Source organism: Phymastichus coffea, unplaced genomic scaffold (assembly GCF_024137745.1).
Source record: "Phymastichus coffea isolate CEN01 unplaced genomic scaffold, Cenicafe_Pcof_1.1 PCOF00122, whole genome shotgun sequence".
NCBI lineage: Eukaryota > Metazoa > Arthropoda > Insecta > Hymenoptera > Eulophidae > Phymastichus > Phymastichus coffea.
Window position 1 is genome coordinate 321239 of NW_026706933.1, and position 25307 is coordinate 346545.

A 25307-nucleotide genomic window follows, 5' to 3' on the forward strand; every position below is an offset into this window, starting at 1 on the left:
TAAGGCGCAGTAAGAGATACAGTGGAAAGAAATAAAACTGCTTTCGAAATACGTAATGCTACCAGGCTCGAACGCTCGACGAAACAAAAGCCCCTCTGCTCCTCCCGATCAATTGCAACACCTTGCAGGTTGCCAGATTTTGACCCAGTCGAGGCGCCCAAGAAACATACGTCCGCCGCGATTTTTCTGCGAAGTACTGGCGCACACCTGACGCTCTGACCACCTGTCGAATCCGCCTACCGCCAACGCCTTCCGCTTTTACCTTTATACGTACTCGTACAAGCGTATACACTTTTGCACTCGTTAGCGCGAGATTTGTGAGTCGCATTCGAGCGGAATAAAAGTATAATGTATGTATGAGTATTGGAGAGACAATTGGTACGAGTGCAAAAAATTACAGGGGCCACGGCTGGATTGTAACATGATGGAGGTGCCGAATTCTCGGTAACTGGCTGATGAATGGAAAGGTATTTATCGAAGCGGAGAAAGCGATACCCTACATTTTTTTTTAACAGCATAACGAGCAGCTGCAAGCAAATAAATCAGCTTACTCGGACACTTCGGAGTACAAACAATTAAAATAACAAGTTGGATGAAGTTATCAATTGGATTTTGCTCGAAACTCTAACCACTGTCTTATTGAAGCTGAATAAGCAAAGATTTGAAAGTCACCGATTAACAGCAGTGGCGAGCGAGTAATACGTAATAAATAGAACCGTTGACAGATGCATCGAGAAATTCTATTCAAAAGAAAACTAGACTACGTCTCACACACTCTCTCTCTCTCTTTCTCTCTGAACCTCTCTCTAAACCATGTAATTCACGCTGATGATACCCAGGTCTATCTGCTCTGCCTTTCTTGCGACCTGATCGACTCATTACAGAGGATGCAGTCCGACGCCCAATAGCGGATTGGACCTAGCAAAACCGCATCCTATTAAATATTACCAAGATCAAGGTTATACTGCTCGGTAGTGATCAATACATCGAATCTCTTGACCTTGAAAATCTACCAAAAATTACTATAAACAGAGTATCACTACACTACGTAACGACTACCCGAAACTTGGGCGTAACTTTAACATCTACGATAAACTGGTGTGTGCATGTGAAAACGGTGATAAGAAGAGTTTTTGGGTCACTTGCTTTATTTCGATTTTACGGAAAATCCTTATCCGTCTCTCTCAAAAAGCAACTAATCGAACAACTTGTCTTTCCACATTTTGACTATACTTCACTCGTATATATTCAATTAGATGATATGCGTAGGTCCAAATTACAAGTTGCCCAAGACGCCTATGTTCGTTTCGTGATTGGTACCATCCCTACAATCTCAACTGTTTCTCACATCACCCATCATCGACTTGTACTTGGTTGGCTTTTACTCACCACGTCTCGTTAGCCCTTGCCATCTTGGCCTACTCCGCCATCGCCAGGAAATCACCTCCTTATCTCATAAAGAATATCGTCATTCTTGTTGATAACGTTACCATCCGTAGCTCAAATCGTCTCCTTCCGTCATCATTTGAGTACAGAGCGTGAAACCATTCATTCGCTATCCTTGTCTAGAAAACACTTATGCTATGCGTGACCGAGTTCTCCGCCGATATAATTATCCTATTTAAACGCTGAGCGCAAGGTTTGCTCCTAAACCACGAAGCTCAGCTGTGAATCGGGAAAGCAACACGCGAAAGCTATACTCCTATGCCCACCTTTACCGACTACCTCCAAATTCCAGCTTCGGTCGATCTGACTGCTTTTGCGACTGGCTGCTCCACTACCCACATCAAACCTCCACTTGACTTAAGGTTTCTTGAGACTTAAAACTTCCTTGTCTACAGATCGTCCTTACTTTTAAATCTAGTCCTTATCCTAGTTCTTAACTTCATCAGTAAATTAAATTTTTCCCGTTTTCCTAGGTCCACTTTTCTCTTCGTCAGTGTCCTTACGGTATTTTTCTTATTTGTTTTGTTATTTATTTTTATACTAATGTTGATCGTTTTTTTTCATTTGTTGTTTTAATATTTTTACCTAATCTCTTATACAATTTTTAACATTTGTCATTGCGTTATATTAGTTCTAAGTTTTTTTTGTGTACATTGTCTTTTGTTTTGTTTTTATATATTTTCTTCGTAGCGTTTTCTTATATTTTTATCACAGTTATACTTATTTTATTTTTCATCTTTTCCCCTTATAAAAAAGTGATGGAAGCCATATTGAAGCATTTTATTCGTGATCTGATTAGCCCAAATGAAAAAAACCGCGAGAATTTAAATTGATTTTAGTTGATTTTTTATTTCAGATTTAATTTAATTTGTTTTTAGCAAAAAAATAAAATATAAAAAATATAATCTTTCATTCATCATTTATAATCATAATGTAGTTCATTGTTTATCAGTTTTATCCCTTATAAAAAAGTGATGGATGCCACGTTGAAGCATATAGTGATCTGATGGCTGTGATATAATTGCGTGATATACTTATGTGGCGGAAAATAAGCATATAGGTGTGGTTATGAGTTGAGATTTTACTAATAAAAATTCAAATCATCATAATTTATCATACGGATAATTTTGAAGATAAGGAAGTAAAAAAGTAGACTGTAATATTGTTTATACACTCATAATATGAAACTAACAACGAAGAAATCGTTACATACAAATAATATAGGTTGAAATTGCTCTAAATATTTTCTATTAATAATCGAAATTTTGGTTTTTGAATGTGTAAAATAAAAGTTGTAATGTTGCAATCTTTATTCAAAAAGTAGAATAAAAGTTTAATAATAAATTAACCCGTTGAAAAAAAAAATAGTATAAGATTATATTTATTGCAGTTTTTAATATAATAAATCATAAATTTGAAAACATGTTTCATCACTTATACACATTTCCCGCTATGATATGGGTTTTTAAAAAAAATTGAAAAATCTACCTTTGAAAAAAGTAATTTGTTAAATATGTTCATATTGATATAAGAATAAGAAATAAAAAAGAAGGTAAAAACGTGTAAAGTTTATCTAAACCTATATATTTTCATTTTCCTATATGAAAAAGTGATGCTGAGTGAAGTAATTTTATTTATGACCTGATTGAGTGAATTTCGTCACGTGTATCACAATTATGAGTAAATTGGTCATAATAATAAATCGAAGTACTTTACATCTATCAATACAAATAAGTATAATAATGTAGGCATTAAACTGTAAATGACTTCCACATTCTCTCAATGGCCTAAAGTAATCTTAATGCACTTCAATTGCATTTATTTATTCGACATATAAATTAATTGAATATATCTTTATTGTAAAGTTTAGCTTCGGATAAATATTATCAATATTGAGAAGAATGGTAAATTGATATTTAATATGAAATTCTGCGAATTGATTTCGGTGCAGTCGGCGCAGTTAATTTATTAATGTAAACAAACTCTCCAAATGGTTTCAGATGAACAATGGAAAAAACGGTTAAATTAAAATAATATATCTGTTGATATGGAGAAATCCTATGGAAAGCTTGATACCATGAACCAATACGTTAAAAAAGAAAAAAAATTAAATTGTTAGGCGCAGCTGATGGTTCTATCCTATTCTTATCATTGCCTTATATTTATTTTTATTTTTTATTTTTATACTTTTTACATATTTTATTCCTATCTTATCTTTAAAACAAGATGAGTCACTGACATCCAGCGTTGTGATTTGTTGATGCAAAAATAGAACGCGAAATTTTGAATTTTCCTATACTTTGAAATATTATTATTATTATGTATCAACGAGTGTAAGATTTATATTTTAGCGATAAATTCAATTTATGAATAATTAACATGGATAATAAACTGCAAGAATGGTGTTAGTAAATTGGTTTAAGAACATAATACGTTATGTTTTGAAATTATTTGTAGAAATTGTTAATTTTATAAACATCTCCGATACTACAATCAATATCGTTGTGTTAAAATTTGGTAGAAAGAAAAAGAGAATGAATAAACATAAAATAGAGACTACATATTTATCTTTTGTATATTTTAAATTAAAACGTATGCGAACAAAGGAAATTAATTATCAAAATATTAAACTCGTTAAATTAGAAGAATATTCACGGGTGTTTTCATAGTGGCAGTAAAAAGTACACGATGTTAAATGTATTACTCATACTAATATAAGATTGGAGCCATAATCACTACTATTGAATATGTAAGTTTAGTGTTGTATAATAGTATAATAGCATTATTGATCTTAGGTCGAATTAATCTTTTGAATAATTTTTCCGATATATCTTGAAATGAGTAAAAGTTCATCGATTTTTGAGAAAAAATGGGTGCATGTTCTATTTTTATTCATCAATAAATATTGACGTATGTAGTCTATTTTAAACAGCATGACTTATTCGTGTCCATTGAAATCTTGAAGTTGACATATAAAAGGTTTAAATAATGTAATAAATAATAGTAAAACATTAAAAAAAAGCGCGCGAAGCGTGCTAAATTACACTAGTATCCTATATAATTATATCTTATGTTCATGCACACCTTTTACCTTGTTACTTTTTTACTATTTTATTTTGTACTCATGTTTCATTAATTTTGTTTTACAATACCATTGATGTATCAAAACTGCCGAACGGGGTTTTACCTCATTTGCAAAATAAAGAACTATCTATATATCTATCTCACTCTTTCTAGTAAATTCAATTGGATTAATGCTGCATCAAAAACCACGAATGGATATATAATTACATCATGGGCATCGCTCTCTCGACTATATCGGGTCAAAATAATAGGCTGCGCGAGAATGAGAGAGAAAGAGAGAGAGAGAGAGAGAGAGAGAGAGAGAGAGAGAGAGATCACATGAGAGGCGTTAATTAGGTTGTATCGGGTGCAAGCCTAATACACTGACAAAGCAAGCATTAGACAGGAAAGAGGATACCCCAACGTTGCCGTTGCCGCTGCTCGCTCTAGCTAGCTATAACACCGAGACAGGATATAGGTGGGACAATATTTATTAGCTGATTTATTGGGGGATTTTGCGTTCGAACGGACGAGTATGTGATTTTCTTAAACGATCATTCATATAGCAGCTGGCTGCGATTACTGTCTAAGCTGTTGTTAACTTTTTTTTATTTGATCGAAGGAAACTGTGCTTTGTTGTTGTGGACTCTACTTGAATTTTTATTTTTTTTTCAAGCAACGAGGTCATGTAAGAATATACGACATTTTATACTGTAGACTTCTCAAACAAATTTTGCAATTTTGATTTCCAAGGCTGCACAATTCGTAAGCGATTAAGTTTGCTGGTATGAAATTTAGGATCCGGAAGTAACTAAGGCTAATGGGTTTTAAATCGCTATTTGAGTAGAGAATTTCGAAAAGTTTCTTGCCCAAATTCTTTGGTTGTCGGTTAATCTTCCGCGAATCCTGCCTCCGAAAAATATACCTTCGAATAATATTTTTAAAGTATAAACGAACCATTGAAACAAAATACTGAATAATACGTAGTCTTACACTAGCCACGACTAATCGAAGAATCTGAGGTACGCATCAAACACCCGGCATCACTGGACAAGTCAAAGAGAGAGAAGAAGAAGCAGCAGTGGTCGAGTGCACATCGGCAGAAGAGAAAAAAGCACTAGTACAGGTGCATCGCGCAGTTAAAGCCACTAATTATCGTGGCTGCATGCAGAGTAAGTGTGTGTGTTGCGTGTACGTAGTGGCGCACTCGTAAAAATCAAAAAGGAACATCTCTCTGTGGGAGCGAGCGTTAGGCGAGCCGACATCAAACGCGGCGCGAGAGATTCGCGCGTTATTACGGCCTCGGCAGCAGCGAGAGAGACAGAGACACTCTGCTACTGGCTCGATCTATCGTCGTCGTCGTCTTCGTCGTCCTCGTCGTCGTCGTCGTCGTCGTCGTCGTCGTCGTCGTCGTCGTCGTTGTCGCCGTCGCCGTCGCCGTCGAGACGTCGTTAACGTCTTCTGAGAGTCGCTACTCGTGTTACTTTCGCTGCTAACGAGCGAGCAAGAGGACGCAAGACTCGCGATTAAAATCAAACGTGCGCGAGGAACGACCTTCCAGATGTGGAGCATGTATGTGTACGAGGTTCAAAGGCGCATTGTCCCGGTTCGATTGGAAAGCATATCTCCTTTCGCGATTAACGCACGCACGCGTTGAGGCTTTGCATGGCTGTACGAAATCATCTACTCCATTGGATTATTGACGATTTTCAACCTTTCGATTCAGTCATAAACTCGCGAGATGGATTGGTTGTTTCCAAGTATAACAATTGTATACTCGTATAGAAATATACGAGAATTGACAGAACGCTGTTCGTCATCACGTTCAAGTGACTCGTACGAGACACGAATACATCAGCTTGCAGCAGCAGCAACGCATAAAACTGACTATATATGGGCGCGCACGAGAAGGAACGAAGACAGACGTAAAGACGACGACGACGACGACGACGACGACGTCGCTACGAGGGGAGGTAACTAAAAGCATGACAAACGAGGCGGCAGCTACGGCAAGGCGCCGACTCTGCAAAACTACTATGTACACACTCGCAAATGCATCTTATCTATACGTGTGTAGCTATCTCTGCCTTATATGACGGGCTATACGCATTTCGCTGTGCGCACCGTATTTGCCTCTTCACTGTCTCTCTTACGCGATACATACGCTATAGATTCCAGTCGTATATAAGCATCAATCATTCTTTTGTACAAAAAAAATACGGCGAAAATTTTGCTCAAATAAAAAGCAATTTCCCTCCTCGCTTTCTCTCTTCTTTTTTTACGTCCCACTCTTCCATTCTTAACTAATTTAGCCCTCACGAAAAATTCCCTCGTAGCTTCTTGCAGCTAAACTTTTTCCTCTCTCAATTCACTTTTTATACCTCGGCGAGTTACGACGCCGCGCTTTTTTTCGCTGCGCGATTGTCTCTCTTTTACTCTCTGGAAATGCAATGCGGACTTTCATCTCGTATATTTTTTTTCTCCCCCCAGCAGTAGCAGCACTCGTGAGTGCATTTCTGACGAAACGCGTAAGGACGACGACGACGACGACGACAACGGCGGCGGCGGAGGAGAGGTGCAATGTGAAGGACCTCGAGCTTTTCGCTTGGCCAAGGCTTTGCCGCCGCTTTATGCCCGACCGTGCAGGTGTGTCTGTGTGTGTATGTGTGTGAGCTTTTCAGGCCCTTTCAAGTGATACGCTTTGTGAACGCAAAAATTTTAAATCCTACCCTTATGTTTGTTTGTTTGCACTCTCTCTTTCTCTCTCCTTGTCAACTTTTACAAACGCGACTTTGATATGCGGTATCAGTGATTAACTGCAAGAGTGGTGGACAAACACGTAATGTGATTATCAATACAGACATAAACTGACGAGAATATGAAAGAGGAAAGTTTAGCTGAAAGCTTCGAAAGAAATAAAAAGAGTAAAGGTTTTTTCTATAATTAAAAGGAGACTAGAAGGGATTTATACGCGTTGAGGTTGAGAGAGCGTAGGGCAGCTCGCTAATGGGCAGGTCGCGTCGTTTTCATGAAAATTTACGGATTTTAAATGCCCTCCTCCGGCCCGCGAAACTTCCGACAGAGTCGCGCGCTCGCGCACACCTTATCTGGTCGTTTATGGTCGAGCGAACTGGGCTAACCACGAACTCGCTATCAGAGCCCAGGCGACTGTCCCCTCTCTCGTGATTTCAAATTTCTTCTTTCGAATTTCTCCGCAGAGCGATAAAATTTTCAAAATTGGCGTGCGCACCGGCGGAAAAAGTCAAGCACTTTGCGCTAAGTTTCGCGATATGCCGTCGCGGAACGGTAGAATTATACCGAGTGTCTTTTGCTCGAGAGGACTTCGGTAACTTGACAACGAGCTGTTGAGAGGAGAAGTTTGGACATCGTCGTCATGGTCGGCAGGCGTAAATAACGTTTATTTTTCTGTAATTAAAGGAAAAGCTAGAAATTGTACGTCCGAGGATGCATATATGAAAAAAGTTTGAAATCAGCTTTGTAAGCAAGCTCGAGATAACAGCGAGGTTAATATAAAATTAATCTGGCGCTCGCGCGGGCCAATCGCGCGATCTTGAGCGAGAGAAAGATTAATTTATTCGGGCGCACAGCCAAAAATTCTGGCCCGCGGTTATTTCAATGGAATCGCGCGCGGCCATGCATACGTGCCCTGCAGGCACAGAAAAGTAAACCTATGTACTCTTTTCTCCTTGCCGCGATAGCCATCTGGCCGGAAAATTCAAACAGTTGCCAACTGGCATTCCAATATCTGTCCCTTCGCAGCTCTTGCGAGGAAGAGATTCTCATCTCTCTCTAGCCTATGCCAGGTCGCGGCTTGATGCGATCAAAGCTATCCACGAGAATCGCACTGGGAATTTCAGCAAAAGCCTATAGCTTCTTATCGCGCAGACAAATGTAGGTTTCCACCAGACGGCGAGCATAAAGCGAGAGCAGACAGTACGTATATTTTCCAAGAGAGAACTCTATGTAATTACTGGGTTATTACGATTCTATCAGCAAATGAGAATGTACGCTTGCCAAAAGCTTTGCAAATCTGTGTTCAAACATTCTATTCGGTCTCTCTTATCTCGCTCTCGACAAATTTAACCCTAAGCGAAAAGCCAAGGCGGAGAAGAGGCGACACCCGAAGAATCATTAAATCTCATTTCGATGCACACCCGTTGCGAAGCCGTCATCCACTTGTCAGGCTGCGCGCAAAGGAAGCGAGAAAAGCGCCTTATTAATGAAACGTGCGCCGCGGGTATAATTGAAAGTCCGCTATCCGCGGACAATGAGCCGCGCACCAAAAGAAAAACAGAAGAAAAGTTGGCGACGTGCATAACGGCCCGCGCTCTCGCACGTCTGCCGGGTGGTAAGCTACGACGACGCCAAAGTTAGCGTTTGACAAATTGTCGGCCACCAGTCGAGTCTTCGTCGTCGTCGTCGTCGTCGTCGTCGTCGTCGTCGTCGTCGTCACGGTTCTTCCGAAAAAAGGCAAAACAACTCGGGGCCCTTACACGCAAGCTACGAGCATTGTCGATTCAATAACGACTAATCCATTCGGAGACTATGAACTCGTCATACTCGCGATGCGTCTATCAGTTCACTCAATCTTAATTGCCAACAAACACACCGGGGCGCGTCACACTCGGTTTTTTTTTCCTTTCGTTTCGCCCGCTCTTATCGCGCTAGCTGCGATCGTTGCTTGTACACACCTCCCTCGCTCCTCTCTCAATCCCGTCGTTCGCTTCCTCTCGGTGCTCGCGCAAGCATATATATATTTTTATCTGGATCGTCAAGCGCGCATTTCCTCGTTACCCACGGAATGCATTAATCTACTATCAGAGCTGGCCTGCCGTACACGTCGCTAGCGTGTATATTTTACAGCGGAGCTCGTTATTTCCATCTCTCCACTCTGCGCGCGCGACAGTAGCCATTGTGAGAAAAAGAGATTCAATAACGAGGTCCTTTGCCTCCTTCTCTTGCTCCGTTTCTGAATCGCCCGTACATAATACACTCCTTACAGATTTATCGAGAGACAGCGCACCACACAGAATCCAACAAAGAAATTTGAAAATTTTACGATTAAAATATCCTCGCGCGAGGCTCGATTTATTTATTAATTATTCAATAGATCGTCGTGGCTGCTGTGACAATCAGGCTGAGGCGATGTAACGACAAGTGAAGGCTTGCGAAAATGAAGAGGGACCAGCTCCCCCCTCCCCTTCTCTCTCTCTCTCTCTCTCTCTCTCTCTCTCACTCTCTCTCTCTCTCTTTGTATTCGCGCGGAATACAATCTTGCGATATTCATCGCCGTTACAACAGCAACAGAGAGACAGTCAGAGACTATGGGTATTCCACGAGTGCATTGACCGCGAATCGCTCTGGCGTTTCTCAGATTGCGGAAGCCATGTCCAATGCTCAGCGAGCGTTCCAATAAACTCATGGGAATTGACAGCTAAAGCGAGAGAACTGTTTTAGGCTTGCACGCAGCCGCAGCGCCAGTGTATATCAACGTTATATTGCGAGCTTGTTCGCTCCAGGGATGTGCGGTGGAAAGAAATCTCACGCAATAATCTCATAAATATTAGCCAGATTCTTATCAATCTGGCATTGATCGGCGTAATTGATATTCATCGTCTTAATTTATACTGAGCAAATTATATTTATCTGCAATAAGATCAGTATAGTAAAACCTCGACTTTAATACATCTTGTTTCACCTAATAATAAGCGGCTAACTTTCTCCAACTGTTTTAAAATGTCGACTTATCAACAATGAGCGGCAGCGCCAATTTCTCATTAGCCAAATCCGGTGCACCCTGGCAATTGTGCAAAATACCGCAGTAGTCTGCGAGCAGTGAAGTGTACTCCGCGTTAATTGCGCTCCGAGCATAATGACCAGTAAATATTATAATAAGCCCTATCAAATCCCAATGAAACGTCATTTACCTGGACAGCTTCCGCTCTCCCTCCTCCCGAAAAATTCCCGTGGGCACAGCAGACGTAAGCCGCATCACCGACGAAGCAGCGACAAATGTCGATATTCGGCTGGTGCACGTGTCAGGCCAATTTGTAAGCCAACGTTCGAGAGAGCGAGAGAGAGATGGCGTCAAAATCCACGCGCGCGCGCCACAGACGATGAGTTATTTATCCGAGGCGTACTCTGAAACGCGCGCGACATCGGATTTTTCCGAGAGGCTGAGAGAAAAAGCGTGTAATTTGTTTACCGGTACAGGCTGCATTGCAGCGTAAGCTTTGTTACCATAGTGCAGGATGTTTTTTTTGCTTGGAGAATTGGAGAGATTTGTCTCATGATTAATGAAGCAATTTTTTATTGCGTTTTTAATTTACTCAGCCAACTGTAAAATTAAAGCCATTCATCCGTTGTTGTTTGGGACTAACGATTTCAGTTCTCTCTCTCTCTCTCTCTCTCTCTCTCTCTCTCTCTCTCTCTCTCTCTCTCTCTCTCTCTCTCTCTCTCTCTCTCTCTCTCTCTCTCTCTTTCTATCCGTTCAGCTTCAATTAAAAAAAAACGTACCCATCAATTTTTTCGCCTAATAAACTCTCGAAAATATCTTCATTGCTTTGATTTGTTCAGAACAATATAACAGTTGATTGAATCGCCGATAAATTGAGTTAAAAGCGTGTAAATTAAAAGCATTTCCAAATAGATCGATCGGCAGAGTACACTTTCAGCGACGAAAAATAACATGTATAAAAATGAGAATACGAACCAAATGTGGATTGCAACAATTCGATAGAGCTCAATCAATACGCGCGAGGTAATTTAAATAAAAGCGAGCGATTGCTGAATGAAGTGTATGTACTTCGGAAGAAAAATCATTTGGAAAAAATAAAGCTCATTGGTTCCTTGCGGCTACTCGAAGATTGAGTGAGTGGCTGGGTGAGGAGCGAAGAAGAGAATAAGAGAGAGAGAGAGAGAGAGAGAGAGAGAGGAGAAGCAGGTTGTGGGAGCTCGTGGGACCGGCTCTTAAACTCGCGCACAAACTGCCCCGACTGCCTTGCTCGCCTGACCCAGGAATCGTCTCTCCAGGCAACAGATTATTCCACTCGGCCAGAAATAGCAGTCGCGTCGCGACTTTAAAAATCCTTCAAGATGCGACCAAGCAACGACCGGAGAAGGAAGGAGGAGAGGAAGATGCTGCTTCAGGCAGCGATCGCGTGCGAGGAACGTAGAAACACCATACGACTGTGTGAGCTCATTGCCTTTGGAATTCATATATTGAAGCTTTTCGAATGGTCTGCTATTAAATCATTCATCTTTCCTATTTTCCTTTGAGAATCCTCTAGAATGCTCGTTGCTTTTGAAAAATCAGCAATTTTTGAAAAGTACCTGCTGCCTCTATTGTGCTGCGGATTATGCTTTGATTAATAAAGCTTCTATATTAAGCTTGCTTACACGAGATTACGTGCCATGCTCTACTATTATGCGTGCATTATCGTAATTGTGTTACCTAGAAGAGAGACATGTAAAGATAGTATAAAACCTTGCTGGCATCGATCGACAATTTTCATCGGCAAATAATCTCAATTGAAAATTCATTTTTTTCAAAATTCATAACTACGATTGCACATTAGATCATTTCTATGTCTCAAAATTATAAGAGTAGAAATCCAAATGAAGACTGTGGTTTTACCTGTGGCACAAGTGTCGCCAACGAGATGTGAAATAAGTCATTTGTCAAGTTCCTTGATGAAAAGACTCGGCTCAGTAACTCATCAAATCGAGAAAAGAGAAAAAAGGTGAAGGTCGAGAAAAGAGAGAGACTCGGTAGGCCCTTAGAGTAATTGAACAGGTCTCTCTGGCGCTGGAATTCGTCGGAGACGCACGCGCACGCGCACACTCAAGTTCAAGTTCAACTACCACCAGGAGAGAGACGAGAAAAGTACAAGCGCCGGGCGTCTGTCTGTTTCTGTCTCTGTCTCTCTCTCTGTCGTGTCGATAGCGGCTGATTGAACTGTCTACCGAGCGAATGGAGTTATTACATCATCCTTGGCTATTTCCATGAAGCTCGGTTGTTTATGCAAGTCGGGATAACATTATGCAATATCAATATTAGCGCAGCCGCGCATTTCAATCATCAGATGTATTAAAGTGTCCGCACACACTTATTGATCCAACGTTCGCTCAGGTGACAAAAATAGATCTGATATTGGTTTTGGTGAAACGAAAAATGAAGGAAATAGAGGCGCTGCAGCTTTCTCTGGCTTGCCATGTAGCGTGAACGTATGCGCACACCGGATCTCGCCGAGGGCGGTTCACACGCTCGAGCAAGGAGGTTAGGTACGTACTTTACTTGCGTAGGAGCTGTCAGGAGGAGGCCGTGCGCGCGTGCAGCTGTCCGTGCTTCTTTCTCTCTCGCGCTGGCTGCTTCGGCGCGTGAATACGTAATTACACCCGGGCGATAAATCGAATCTCGCGCTTTTTCTCTGGGCGGCCGCGCGCGAAATCCATTGTAATGAGCTTTTGCGGATCGAGATTCGAACGGTCGCATCGTAATATAAACGAACTGGAGCGAGCAGCTGCAACGATGCGCCAAGTTGATGCACAATGGAAACGATCCGGGGGCAAGGCGGCAAACAGCGAGAAGGCTTAACGAAGTTATCGCGAGTTAATGGGTTGATGGGCAGCTCGGCGTGTAATCTTACGAAACGCTGACGCAACAGCGCGGCCTGCCTTATCATTGGAGGGACCGCTGCGAGACAGCACGCATGTGCCGCAAGCCCTCATTTTCAACTGTTTGCACTGTCTGCGCGAGCCGCAGTAGCACGTAGCGCTGGCTTATGCTTATTAACAAAAACACTGGAGTTGTTGCTGGTTAGGCGAAGGCGCCGTGCGCGATCAGCGCTAGCACAGCCGCGGGGCAAAGTGACTCCGTGAAAGAAGACTCACCTGTGTGCGGTGGCCGCGAGCGCCCGGCGTACCAGCAAACGGACCGACAGAGCAGAGCAGAGCGACTATGTTGGACGCTGAATATCCCGGCGTTGCTGGCAGCAGGAAAAAGCGCCGAGCCGCGGGCCAACGAGGAGGACGCACTGTTGCTGGAATATCGGGAGCGCGGCGCATGCGAAGCCGCGGCTCGCCTGCCTTGCGCAAAGTCAAGCGAGAACACGTGGGCCCCCGAAGAGCCGCCCGGTGCGCGAGGATCGCAGCGCGCTGCATGCCCGCTGGACCAGTCGAGATCCCGCTTGCCGAGCTGCTTCTTCGCGTCTGAGCGCGCGAGCATGCACGCTCTTCCTTAATCGTTATTAAGCCGTAGAGGTGACTTTCGTCAAATCCTTTCTAAATCTTAAATATGTAAAGCCGCTTAAGCGTTCGCGCATAACTTGAAAAAATTATAATTTAAAGCATACTCTTCCTTCCGCGCCTACATAAGCACAATTATGCAAATTATACATTTATTCTGTAAGTTCTCCTTCAATCCCGTGATATAGTTGTAATATCCTCCATCAACCGGAAAGTAGTACTATCACAGTCGTGCAATTTTTCAATTCTTTCATCGTTAACTTTGGAGTTGCTCCGAGTTATCAACAACTCCTCTCGTAATGCACGTATTTCTTTGAAACTTCATTAAAAGTCATTTTTATCCTTTCTTGTCTTCCGGAGTACGTCTGTACGAGGCATGCGTCTCTATTTGGAGGCCAAAATAGCGCCTAGACTAACTGTTCACTTGTAAATATCAGCGTTGAATGTACCTTTCACTGGGCGTGTGGCTGCTCCGTTGGCGTGCAGCGACTGTTAGTAAGCTGCGCGACTCGAGAAAGGATCGTCTCGGTCTTTGCACCCGATTCATTCTCCGCTTACACATTTTTTGAGTATCGCGCAACGATGTTGCGAGTCACATTGAAAACGACTGAAAGAGGGCGACGAGTCGACGCGCGTCTCTTCCCCAGCAGTTTAAAATTTCAGTTGACGAATCGAGTTTTTATAAAAGCGATGCCTGGCCGTATCAAAGAATACAAATAATAAAGAGGAGTTTGGAGTTGAAATCACATTTAAACGTTTGTTGAAAATAATTCACTCGAGTCATTGCTTGGCAAAAGTCAACAGTTACAAACTCATCAAAAAGCATTATCATGACAGACAACTAATGAGTATGGCGCGTAGAGCGAGGAACGCCATGCACCAGGCTAGTGTATAATTTCGAACAACTGTCGACATTTGGGATGAGAGAGAGAGAGAGAGAGAGAGAGAGAGAGAGAGAGAGAGAGAGAGAGAGAGAGAGAGAGAGAGAGAGAGCGAGAGAGACATGAAGTTATATGAGGCGCGCTAACGAGATGCTTAATTGTTGGCCGTTTCCCGGCGAAGACAACGTATATACGACGACTGCGAGAATTCGCAATTCTCCAGCGTTCCACTCGCCTTCTGTGTTTGATTGTTTAATAAGGCGCGAGGGGCAGCAACTCATCGCGCTCGCCCGCTCGCTAGCTCTGTTAATGCGTATCCTAATGGCCTAATGCATGTGCTGGGCTTTTACGCCAAATTCTCTGATAAGTGGATTGCGGCTGCGACAATAATAATTTTTGCAAATAGGCGTGGCTATAAATAATTGGATAGGCGCATTAGCGCGGATCAATTGAAAAGGTGCGTCGGCGATGGCAAGAAGCTTGTAAAATTATATACCGGAGGAACGAGGTGGTAGTAATGAAAACAAGAAAAACCAAAAGCGTTCCGTCTTCATAAAGGCCAGTTAATAAGCCCGTCGTTCCCCCCTAAGATCCTCACAATAGAGAACAGGAAAAAGCCCCCGAAAAAGCCAATAGCGGGCAGCAGCCCTCGCATAGCTGCACCAAGTGACGCGTTTCTCAACTCTCGGCGAAAACTCAAAGAGAGGGAGAGCCTCTCGAAACGAAATTACAGGCGTCATTGCGTAGACTTTGTCGGGAGGGTGCAGCGCCACTGCCAGCAGCCAAGGGGTTAACTTTCCCAAGGGCTGGCGCATTCAGCACTCTGACGTGAATCCATTTAGTGACCGCAGCGCCGAGGGACGCACGCGCGTCCTTGAGACGCACGCTCCTCAGGAATTTACGAATTACCCCCTCCCGCGGTTAATTAAAAATATTACGCCCACGCGGATTCGCGAGCGATCGTTAAAGGGCCATTGTGGCGCACCTCGCGGCGTCCACTTGCAGATAGACAGCCAGCTTTATGAAATAATTTTACACTTGTCAGACTGGTGCGAAGACGCACGGCCGCGGCGGTGCGTGTGAGCCATCTAAGAACTGGGCAAATTGCGCGAATTACGCGATTAACTCGAGTGCTGACAAAGAATGCAATGAAAATACCGCTGCCTCCGAGAAATCAGCTGTAACCTTACTCTCTCGCTACTGCCGCGCCGTGGCAAAAGTGGCAAAAACCCCAACGACACAACTTCCTACTCAACTTATACCCCTCTAATGGCTTTTCCACTTGCCTATCGTTTCGTTTTAATTCTAATCTCGATTTGTAACTCGCGTGCTCATTCATTACTTGGCATGCTTCTTTTTCAACGGCTTTTTCTTTGCTCGCGCTTCTTTGCTGGACGATCCATAACTATCCTACAATAGCATATAGCAATATGCATTTGCTTTCGCAAAACAACAGCAAAACAATATATTTCCAATTAACGAAGCTCTTTCAGCCAAATATTTCCAACGAAATATATCCAGTACTATGAATTTTAATGTATACTTTGGAAATTCTAATTAGCCGTGTTCGTGTAAAGCTCGCGAGAGTTCCATTACACACACTGTAAGCTCAAAGGATCCAATTAACGTTAGAGGCAATAAAAGCTCGGTAAAGAGACTGTTACGCGATGGGGCGTGAGAGAGAAAAAAGAGGTCAACTTTCAATCAAATTCAAGCCATCATATTTCAACGTAGCGGCGCTAAAGCCGCGAGTAGGCCGCGAGAGCCTGAAAAGTCTGCAGATCAAAGAACTTGGCGAGAGAGGGAGAGAGAGAGAGTCGTCGGCGGCGGCAGACGCTGCTCTCATTCTCTCTCTCTCTCTCTCTCTCTCTCTCTCTCCCTCTCTCTTTCTGACCGACGCGCAAAGTGGACGAAGAAAGATTTTCGCGGCTCTGTGGCCGACGAGGTGGTGGTACCATTGCAAAAGGGTTGGCTATGTTGATGGCGCGTGCTACGTATGTCCGCCGGATATAGAAATAGCCGGCAGCCTGCCAGATGCCCTCGCTCGTCTGCCTTGCCTCCTTTACTTCCCTTTTTTCTCTCCCTCTTTCCCGACAGAGTATCCCCCTATATATTTCGCCATATCTCCGAGGCGCTCTCGCTATCAGTGGACGGGAGATCGGATAATTGGATTTTTATTATTATTCATTTCAACGTTATTACCTTTCCAGTTTTCTCCGAGAATTTCATTAAAATTATTGATTCTCGTGGATGTTGTTGTTGCTTTTAAAAATGTGGACCAGTATTTTCCTGCATTCTTTTATCAGAGCTTTCACGTGGCGATAAAATGACATGGGATTTGAAAATACCGCAGCAAGATTAACAAACGGCGTACGGGGAAAAGTTGGATAAGAGTCGCAAAAAAAAACTGGAGTAAAAAAGTGCAGCGTGCTTTTAATCAGCTACATTGCGGAAGAATGAATAATAAGCTGAAATAAAATGAATATAGCGGGGAGCATAATGCGAACAAAGTTTCGTAGCTTTTATTTTGCTGTTGTAGTTGGCTTGCATTCTACGCTCTCGCTCTCGGTGCGCTCATCGACCGATGGAAATGTAAAGCAGTGACAAGTTCTCCGAATAAAGTGCCTGAATAAAATACAAGTAAATCCCCGGCAAGAATTCCGCGGGAGTGCGAGTACGTTCGCGCTTGAGCGTGAGTAAGGAAAAGAATGAGAAAGAGAGAGAGAGGGAGAGAGAGTGGCGTGTTGCAGTTGTTGGTTTGTGTGTGCAGCACGAGAAACTTTTTCGCGCGAAAGCCGCTTTGCCTCGTCGCTTATGCGTGAATTTTATTTCGAATGAAATCATTGTTTCGTGAAAATTTACTGAAAATTCACCGTCTTTGAAATGACGCTGCTTGCACTTATCACCAATTTTACGCGATGCGTTAAATTTCACTCGATATCATTGATCGCCAATTGTCAATAATTGTGGCTTTTATTGTCTGTTTCAGGTGAGTCTGACACGCAGAATGAGCTTTGATAGCAACGAAAATCACCAAGGGTGAGAATTGCTGCTCAAGTTGCAATCGAATGAATAATGCTTGTGGTTAAAATGCGCGCAACACTCCGCATCTGTAACTAGCCAAGCTCAATGTCATCGTTTTCGTCGTTTTTGCGTACGCGCGAGAGCGAGAGAGCGAGGATGGCACTTACTTGGGCGTTTAGGAGCGCTGATACATTATCTCGCTCGGCGTTCGGACAGCGTGTAAGTGTAATTAACACGAGGCGGTGTTCGCTCGCGCTCTCTTGCTGTCGTCGTATAACGAGGAGCCCCTGCAGTCACACGCTAACGAGGGCAAATTAGCCCCGTGTCCTGCCAGCGCTCTGGATTTTGGATGAGAGAGCCAGAGAATTTTAGAGCACGGTGTCGGGTCGACGTGCGGCTCTGGCACCGGCTAACCCTTACCTACCTGCGGTTCTAGTGTTTTATTACGGCTCGCTCCCGAATTTCATTATCAACTTTGACTATCTTATTCTCGCTTGAGGTATTTAAGCCGACGGCTTCGAGATCATTTTGTCGTTTCGTCCAAGATATCCCTCGTGAACCACGTTCTTTTCTTTTTTCAGCGTCGAACCTTTTAAAGTTACGAGTGTTCATTAGCAGCAAAAGCCGAACTACTCCTATCGCGTACGTACGTACGTAACGTTACACTAGAAACTGGAGCAGCGTTTGATTGTTCTCCCCGCCAGAAATTCATCAAGGACTTTCAAACCAATTTCCATGCTAACGGAAAAACGAAGCCAAATTGTTCAAGTTCGATTGAATCACTGGAAGGTGCATTCGAAAAAACCGAGCTAGAGAGGAGGGAAGACGAGGAAAGGAACAAGTCGCGCCTTCCATCTTCCAATGAAACGTTAGGTGCCGATGCGTTCAGCCAGGCTCTCTCTCTCTCTCTCTCTCTGTCTCTCGATGATGGCCTGCGCCCATCTCTCAACCACATAACGGAGCGCGCGAATGGCGGTCAAGAATGCAAATTCGTCGTGCGCGCTCTAAATTGCGATCCTTCCGCGCTCGAGTTAGCTCGTAGGCCCTCTCTCGGCGCAAAATTAGCACTGCCCGGCTCTGGCAAATTTGCGAGTAGTGAATTTCAAAGGCTCCGCTAGCCGTGTACTCGCTGCTACGTGCCGTGCGTTTATGCTTTTTGTCGCATCCCGTCTAATTTTATTACGGCTTGCCAGCGCTCTGCGGCGCGACTCTATACTTAAATATATATACATGCATACACGTGTGCGTGGGTTTTTCGAGGAAATTTGCCAGGGTTCAGCGTGCTAATGCTAAATTGATTACTCGCGGAGAGCATTGTCATATGCGATATTTACGTTTTAATCTAGTTGGCATTTGCTCTCGGTCGACTACGAGTGTCGAAATATTTTTATATAGCGATGTAGCCCACGCCAGATATTGAAATATCCCTTACCAAATGGAAGAGAGTCGCTGTCGGTCAATATGATCCAGAAGACCGGCAATGATCTGCTTATATTTGCAATATCGGCAGCCCATGGCGCCAGCACCATCACGCGAACATTCCCGGCCACATCCTTATCGACTGGCATTGAGTTGTGCGCTCTGCTCAATATCTCGCGCACATTACGGACGCGTGCACACACACACACACTGCTGAAGCCGCTTTCTTCTCTTTCTTCCTCGTAAATAGACTTGTTCCGATATCCCGACGCGGCGCTCGCCAGCTACCGTGCGAACGACTGCACTGGAACGATTTGCATGGAATCGACTACTGCTCGCACACACCTTCTTCCGCTCGCTCTCGTAGTCTGCTGTCTGCTGCTGCCGGCAAAGGCGCGTTACGCAATGCCTACTTTGCAAACAGCAAGTGTATTTCAACAAGTTTTACTTTGACCACTTTAGACTTGGTAATACCTGCGCTCCAGTTCAACATTGTCAAATTGCATATTCTACTTGATTTTTATGCATATCCACGCGACACCGTCACTTTTTTGCGATACTAGACCTTGATAATGTTAGTCAACGGAGGAAGAGTACAAAACAATTATCATTGAAATACTACTGACAACATTTCAAAGCTCTTTTCTCGTCTATTATTTTGATTCGATTGCTCGTTTTGAACTCATGGGCTATCTTAAATTTACTTATTATGAAACTTGTCACGAAGAAAAGTAAAAAATTCGTCCGTGCTAAGGCTGTCCACAATAAAAAGCAACCTATTGAAATTAAAAAAGACCGGAATATCGACCTTCTACCGTTAAAAAAACAAACTATACACTCATTCATGAAAGCGCGGAAGTGCATGCGACATCCCCACTGATACCGGCATCCGGCGAAGAAACAACATACTGAACGTGGTGATATCATTTGGAATACTTGAAAATAATTTGTCATTGGTCCAAAAATAACTGAAAACATTTCAGACGCAGAGATTGAAATAAAAGAATTGAAAATATGTAAATTGTGTTAATTAAAATGTAAAATATAATAAGTAAAATACGAGAAAATAATAGTAAGAACAATTGAACAAAAGCGGCAACTTGAATTTTTTTCGCGGTCTTTAACAGCGGCAAAAAACCACACCGAAAGTGTGAATGCGCGAATGAAAATCGATAGATGACGAACGGCCCGGCGAAAATAAACAGAACGTAACGATCGGGTGCGAAAGAAACAAACGGGCGCTGCAGGCGCATTCGTTTCTCGTGCTCGCTGCACCCACGACACGCCGAATGAAAAAGCTCCTGTCACCTCGATTCTTTTTTTCGAGTGCCCAGAAAGAAACTCAATATTCATTCGATTTTGTCGTAGCCATTGTTCCAAAGCATACATCTGTTGAACGAAAGCCGATATTTTGTTTTTATTTGTATTTTAGATCCACGTGATTTGTTTGTTATTAAATCAGCGGTTGGCAATAGCTTTTGTTCGCGAGAGAGCTCACGTGGGCAAGGCATAGCAGGGGATAGTAGCTTTGGGAATAGTATTCTTTCGTTCCAGATGCGCCCAATTGATTAATCCTTAAGGATACAACTCCTTTGTCTCTCTGGACTGTCATGAATAAATTTGCCGCTTATTGCCAGATTTATTCCAACAAATGTATCCGATTTATCTCTAGTATTGCTTATGAATAAATTTTAACATCCTGCCTCTATATTACTTCAGTAGATGCTTTTTTCTAAAAGCAAGCGTAATCAAAGTGCACGATAAATTAAAATCCATTTCAATGCTTCATCTTCTGCTGGACATTTTTTTCAATCGAATTATAGTTTGATCTGACATTTGCAAAAACATGCAACCACTATGCATGGTTCGTTAACTCAGACCCCTGGAAGTAGCTGTCGGGGTTAACGGGCGACCCTATGGAATCAAATTTACCCTAAGTCGATTATCCGAAAAATGACTAATTGGCTAGGATTACGTTTTTAGGATGTGTCCAAGTGTCACCGAAGCGACGCCGAATTTGCGAAGAAAGAAGCCTTTGTTCCTGCGTACTAGACTCGATATTTTTACTCGCACGAGTGTCATTTATTTACCGAGCATTTTGTTCCAAAGCCAGCTCACATCATAGGCTTTGTGGTGTGATCTCGCGTCCATTAGTCATTCTCAAGAGGCACAAATAGTCGAAAGAAAAAAATTCGACAGGATTATTAAAAGGAAAAAATTGCGAGAAGATGCAGGAGTGTGTGCGGTAGCATGAAATAAAGACGCACTCGTGAAAATAATAGAGATTCGTGGCGAAGAAGAAGCAGCAGCAGCGAGTAATCCAAAGCGATTTGCAGACAATTAAAAAGCGAACGCTGGCGCGCTGGCGCGCGCACGAAGGCACAAGCGATTGCGTGGGCAGACTTATAAATTACTCGCTGCGTATAAACGGCTGCGAGAGAGCGCGAATTACACGTATATTTTGTTCTCTGCTATATGGATGCTCGCTATACATTTTCGGGCTACAATGCTTGCTGGCGCCTACGTATACACACGCGCAGAGAAGAGAAGAGAGTGCAGGACTGATGGATGATGCCAGCTCAAAGTTGCACTCTTGCGTGACTCTCTCTTGCTTGCGTACAGCCACGAAGGATGCCGTTTGAATAATTACCCCCGCGGTGCAGCAAAACCCTTCAGAGAGCACTGAAATCCGAGCACTGAATTTGCCCGCCTTTAAGACTCGCTCTCTCGCTTCTCCTCAGACCAGGTGCACACTCTCGCTAGCGCCGCTAATTAATACCCCGAGACCAAACCAAGGCTCTTCCTCTCTCTCTCTCTCTCTCTCTCTCTCTCTCTCTCTCTCTCCTCTCTCGGTTTAAAGAGTGTAGACGATGGCACCCACTCGTTATTCTGTAATTCGTCCTAATGCAACCGAGAAGGTCACGCGCCAGTCAGGGGATATATTTTCCAGGAGTATCAGCTTTAACGATTGTTTTTATTGACCGAAAACGGATACCTCGCTCTGCAACTCCAACTGCGTTGTTGGTTTAGTCTCGTTCTTGCAATAGTCTCCTCGCTCTCTCTCGCCGTTCGCATTTACACTTCGTTCAATCATCTTTTCAAAGAAATTCTCCATAAACTTGAACGAATATCACGCCAGAATGAAAGATTGTTGATGTCCGATAAAATAAGCCATCGAGAGCTCACAGCAACGACAACAAAGTAGTACGACAGGAAGCATTTGCATAGCAAGGGGTAGCAGAGGGAGCTAAACTCGGTATTGAGTGAGTCTCGAGCAGTACAGCAAGAGAGAGGAGAGAGAGAGAGAGAGAGAGAGCTAAAGAGCGAAAAAGAAGCGTCCAGGGGATGCGGCGCGCAGCGGCTAAAGCTTCGGGAAAACTTGTGGTAAATAGTCTCGTCACGTCGCCGATGAATGGTCCGACGAACGAGAGAGAAGGAGAGAGAGAGAGAGAACGCGAGAGCGAGACAATCACTGGGGAAATCTGGTCGAAGCTCGTCGCCAGCACAGTCGCGCTGATCTACCTCTTTCTTCTTTCTTTTCACTGTATTTCGAGACCTTGTCAGCGTCAGCTCTCTTTCGCACCTTCTTATCGACCACTGTTCGCGATTGGTTTTTGTGCTGTGGCCACGATTTAATCGTACTTTTTGCTTTACATTAATCGTCGCCGAGTGCATCGACACCCCTCTCCCTTTTCCCAAGTACAGCAGTACTGCAGTGACAGGAAAATAAAGCACCCCTCGCGCCACAATTCCATGTTTGCGAACAAACAGAGAAGGCGAGTGACAACAGCAAAAACAGTGCCCTAAGAGCCGCTAAAAGAGTAAACAGTCGAAAAAAGCAAGTAACGCAATGCTGGCAGAGAGAGAATTGAGGAATAATACGCTGGTAACCGAAGATCTCAGAGAGGATGTATATAAGGACCTCCCGCGAGAATATGACCAGCATCGAATAACCTCCGCGTATACACAGCAGTGTCTTTGCCTCGGGAGGGAAATACCAATGGACACAAGAGCTTGCGCGCTCTTCGAAATCCGTTGTTTATTCGACGCAAGCACCATTCGCAAAATCGCAAGCTCCCCTCCCGCCTGCCGCTGAATAATCGCAAATACTAGTACTACGACCGGGACAGCTTTTATTGCAAGATCTTCAGAAGTTCACGTGATTTGGGTGCAGCGTCGTTGTGAGAATAGTCTATTGAATTCGGTTTGTTTTTTGATTGATTTTAATCGAGGAGCTGTTTGAGGAGCTTGGCTATTTGTCCTTGTCATCGAATGCAAGGAGGGCGACGCCACCGCAGACAGCAGACGATAGCGCATCGATATATAACTTGGCATAGCTTTCACGATCTGCCGATGTTCCGAGCATTTTTATCGCGGACAAACTTTTGAGCACATCCAAAAATCAATTGGAAGGCTGCAGCATAGTACATGTACAGCAGAGACCGCAGCGCGGCAAACTCGCGGCGGCGGCGGCGGCGGCGGCGGCGGCGGCGGCGGCTGGAGCCATGGAGCCATTAGTCGGTCCTTTTATTGCTGCGCGCGAGTGTCGTAGTGAAATCGTCGCGTCTGCGGCTTGGGTCCTCCATTAGCGATGGCCCCATGCACAGGCGCGCGCTCGCGTTCCTACATACTCGCAGCTGGCCTCGTCTCTCATATTTAATTCAATGTTCCGCGACGATAACTCGGAAATTCGCGCGGCCGAGGAAAGCCGTACACAACAGGCAAGAAAAAGCTGCGAGGGGAGGAGCTTCTCGTTTTTGCGGTGGCCGCGCCAGCACCACCGCGCGAGAGCCTCGATTTTTCACGGCTGCGGTAATTCATTGGCCTTCGCGTGGCCAGCGATTTCTCTCTTCTCCCTGGCGCGCTGCGGTCTCTTCTTTTTGCTCCGGCCGGCGTCTGGCAAGCACAGCTTGACGGGCTTTCATCATTCTGCTGGCAGCCTCGAGGGAGCTTTCAATTTCATTCGCTGACTTGAGATTCAGTTTCTGATGATCCTCGCTGCAGCGGCGATCCGTCGACGGTCAACCGACTCGCATCAGACAGCGAGATTTAATCACGGAACGCTCGAGCAGTTTTGGGATTAACTGTTTTGGCTCCGAAACAAACAAATTTCTCGCCATTTGTCTGGCAAAGACATGGGCGGCAGCATGGGCAAAAAGCAACGGAGAACGAGGAAGAGGCGTTCGCCGGAATACTAATTCGAGATCGCAGATTTACAGATCCTTAATTTCGCTGGGCTAGCTGGCTTTATAAATTCGACTCTTTTGCAAGGCGCGTTCGCGCGACTCACGGCGGCAAGTGCCGAAGCGAAGAAACGCCTCGCCCGCATGGAATACTAATTCTCCATTCCGCGGACGTCCAATTCGAAATCGGGCGCGCGCGCGATCGATACGCCAGTCCTGCCGGCTTCTTCGTCTCGGTCTCTCGCTGGCTGGCGCCAAACTTTGATGTTCGCCACGACTAGAATTAAGCGAGCCGCGCGAAGAGAGAAATGATCGAGGCCACACGGCTTGCGGATGAATATCAAGTGGAGCTCGCATGCAGCTTTCTTTGCGAATTTATTCGAAAGAGCGAGCGCGAGAGGGGCAAACTTTGCCAATCTCGTTCGACCGTGCAAAAGCAAAGCAAATAAGCCGGGCAGGCAGGCTGGCGCGAGAAGTAAGTGTAACCCTTAGCGCACGCCCAGAGAGCAGTATCGAGTTACCTCGTTAAATCGCAAACTGTTCGCGCACCCGCCCGCACTATCATGCGCTCTGTGTTTCTTCCGTTTCTTCCGATTCTTCCGTTTCTTCCGTTTCTTCCGCGACGATCCTTTGAGCGCCGCACAGTCTCCTCGTCGCTTTGAGCGCGCTTCCGATTCGAACTGTTCGCGATAAGTATCTTCTTTCCCTTGCGCATCCCGTGCTGCCACTGAACAATTTCAAATACAGTTATTCCACCAGGAAACAACTATTTCTGTTTATTTGATAAGAAAATATGGCCAGTTGGTCGGTTGCGTCATCCTTCTCGTAATTCAGTAGCCAGATACCGTTTCGGTTCTTCAAACGCCAAATAGCATTCATTTTCTCTTCGACAATCGTTACCCTCTTTACCGTTCGAATTTTATTTCTTCCTGATTCCATCATTTGCTCCGGTTCCTCGCATCTTTTATTGCACTTTCAAAAGCCACGCAGTTCGAGAAAACTATCTCAGCAGCAACTATGTCGG

General features: G+C 44.1%; 2 protein-coding genes across 7 annotated transcripts in view; one reads left to right on the forward strand and one right to left on the reverse strand.

Annotated features, from left to right (window-relative positions):
- LOC131671245 (putative inorganic phosphate cotransporter) overlaps positions 1 to 19246 on the reverse strand; it is a 34974-nt gene extending 15728 nt beyond the window's left edge. Inside the window, exon 1 of one of the 3 annotated variants that reach the window (XM_058947526.1) lies at positions 19114 to 19246. The gene's annotated coding sequence lies outside the window, so the exon portion shown is untranslated. Of the gene's footprint in view, positions 1 to 13422; positions 13442 to 19113 lie in introns of those variants that run through there. The other 2 variants (XM_058947527.1, XM_058947528.1) reach the window with 2 other exon arrangements.
- LOC131671243 (teneurin-m) overlaps positions 1 to 25307 on the forward strand; it is a 336250-nt gene that overhangs the window by 85560 nt on the left and 225383 nt on the right. The gene's annotated exons all lie outside the window — the stretch shown is intronic.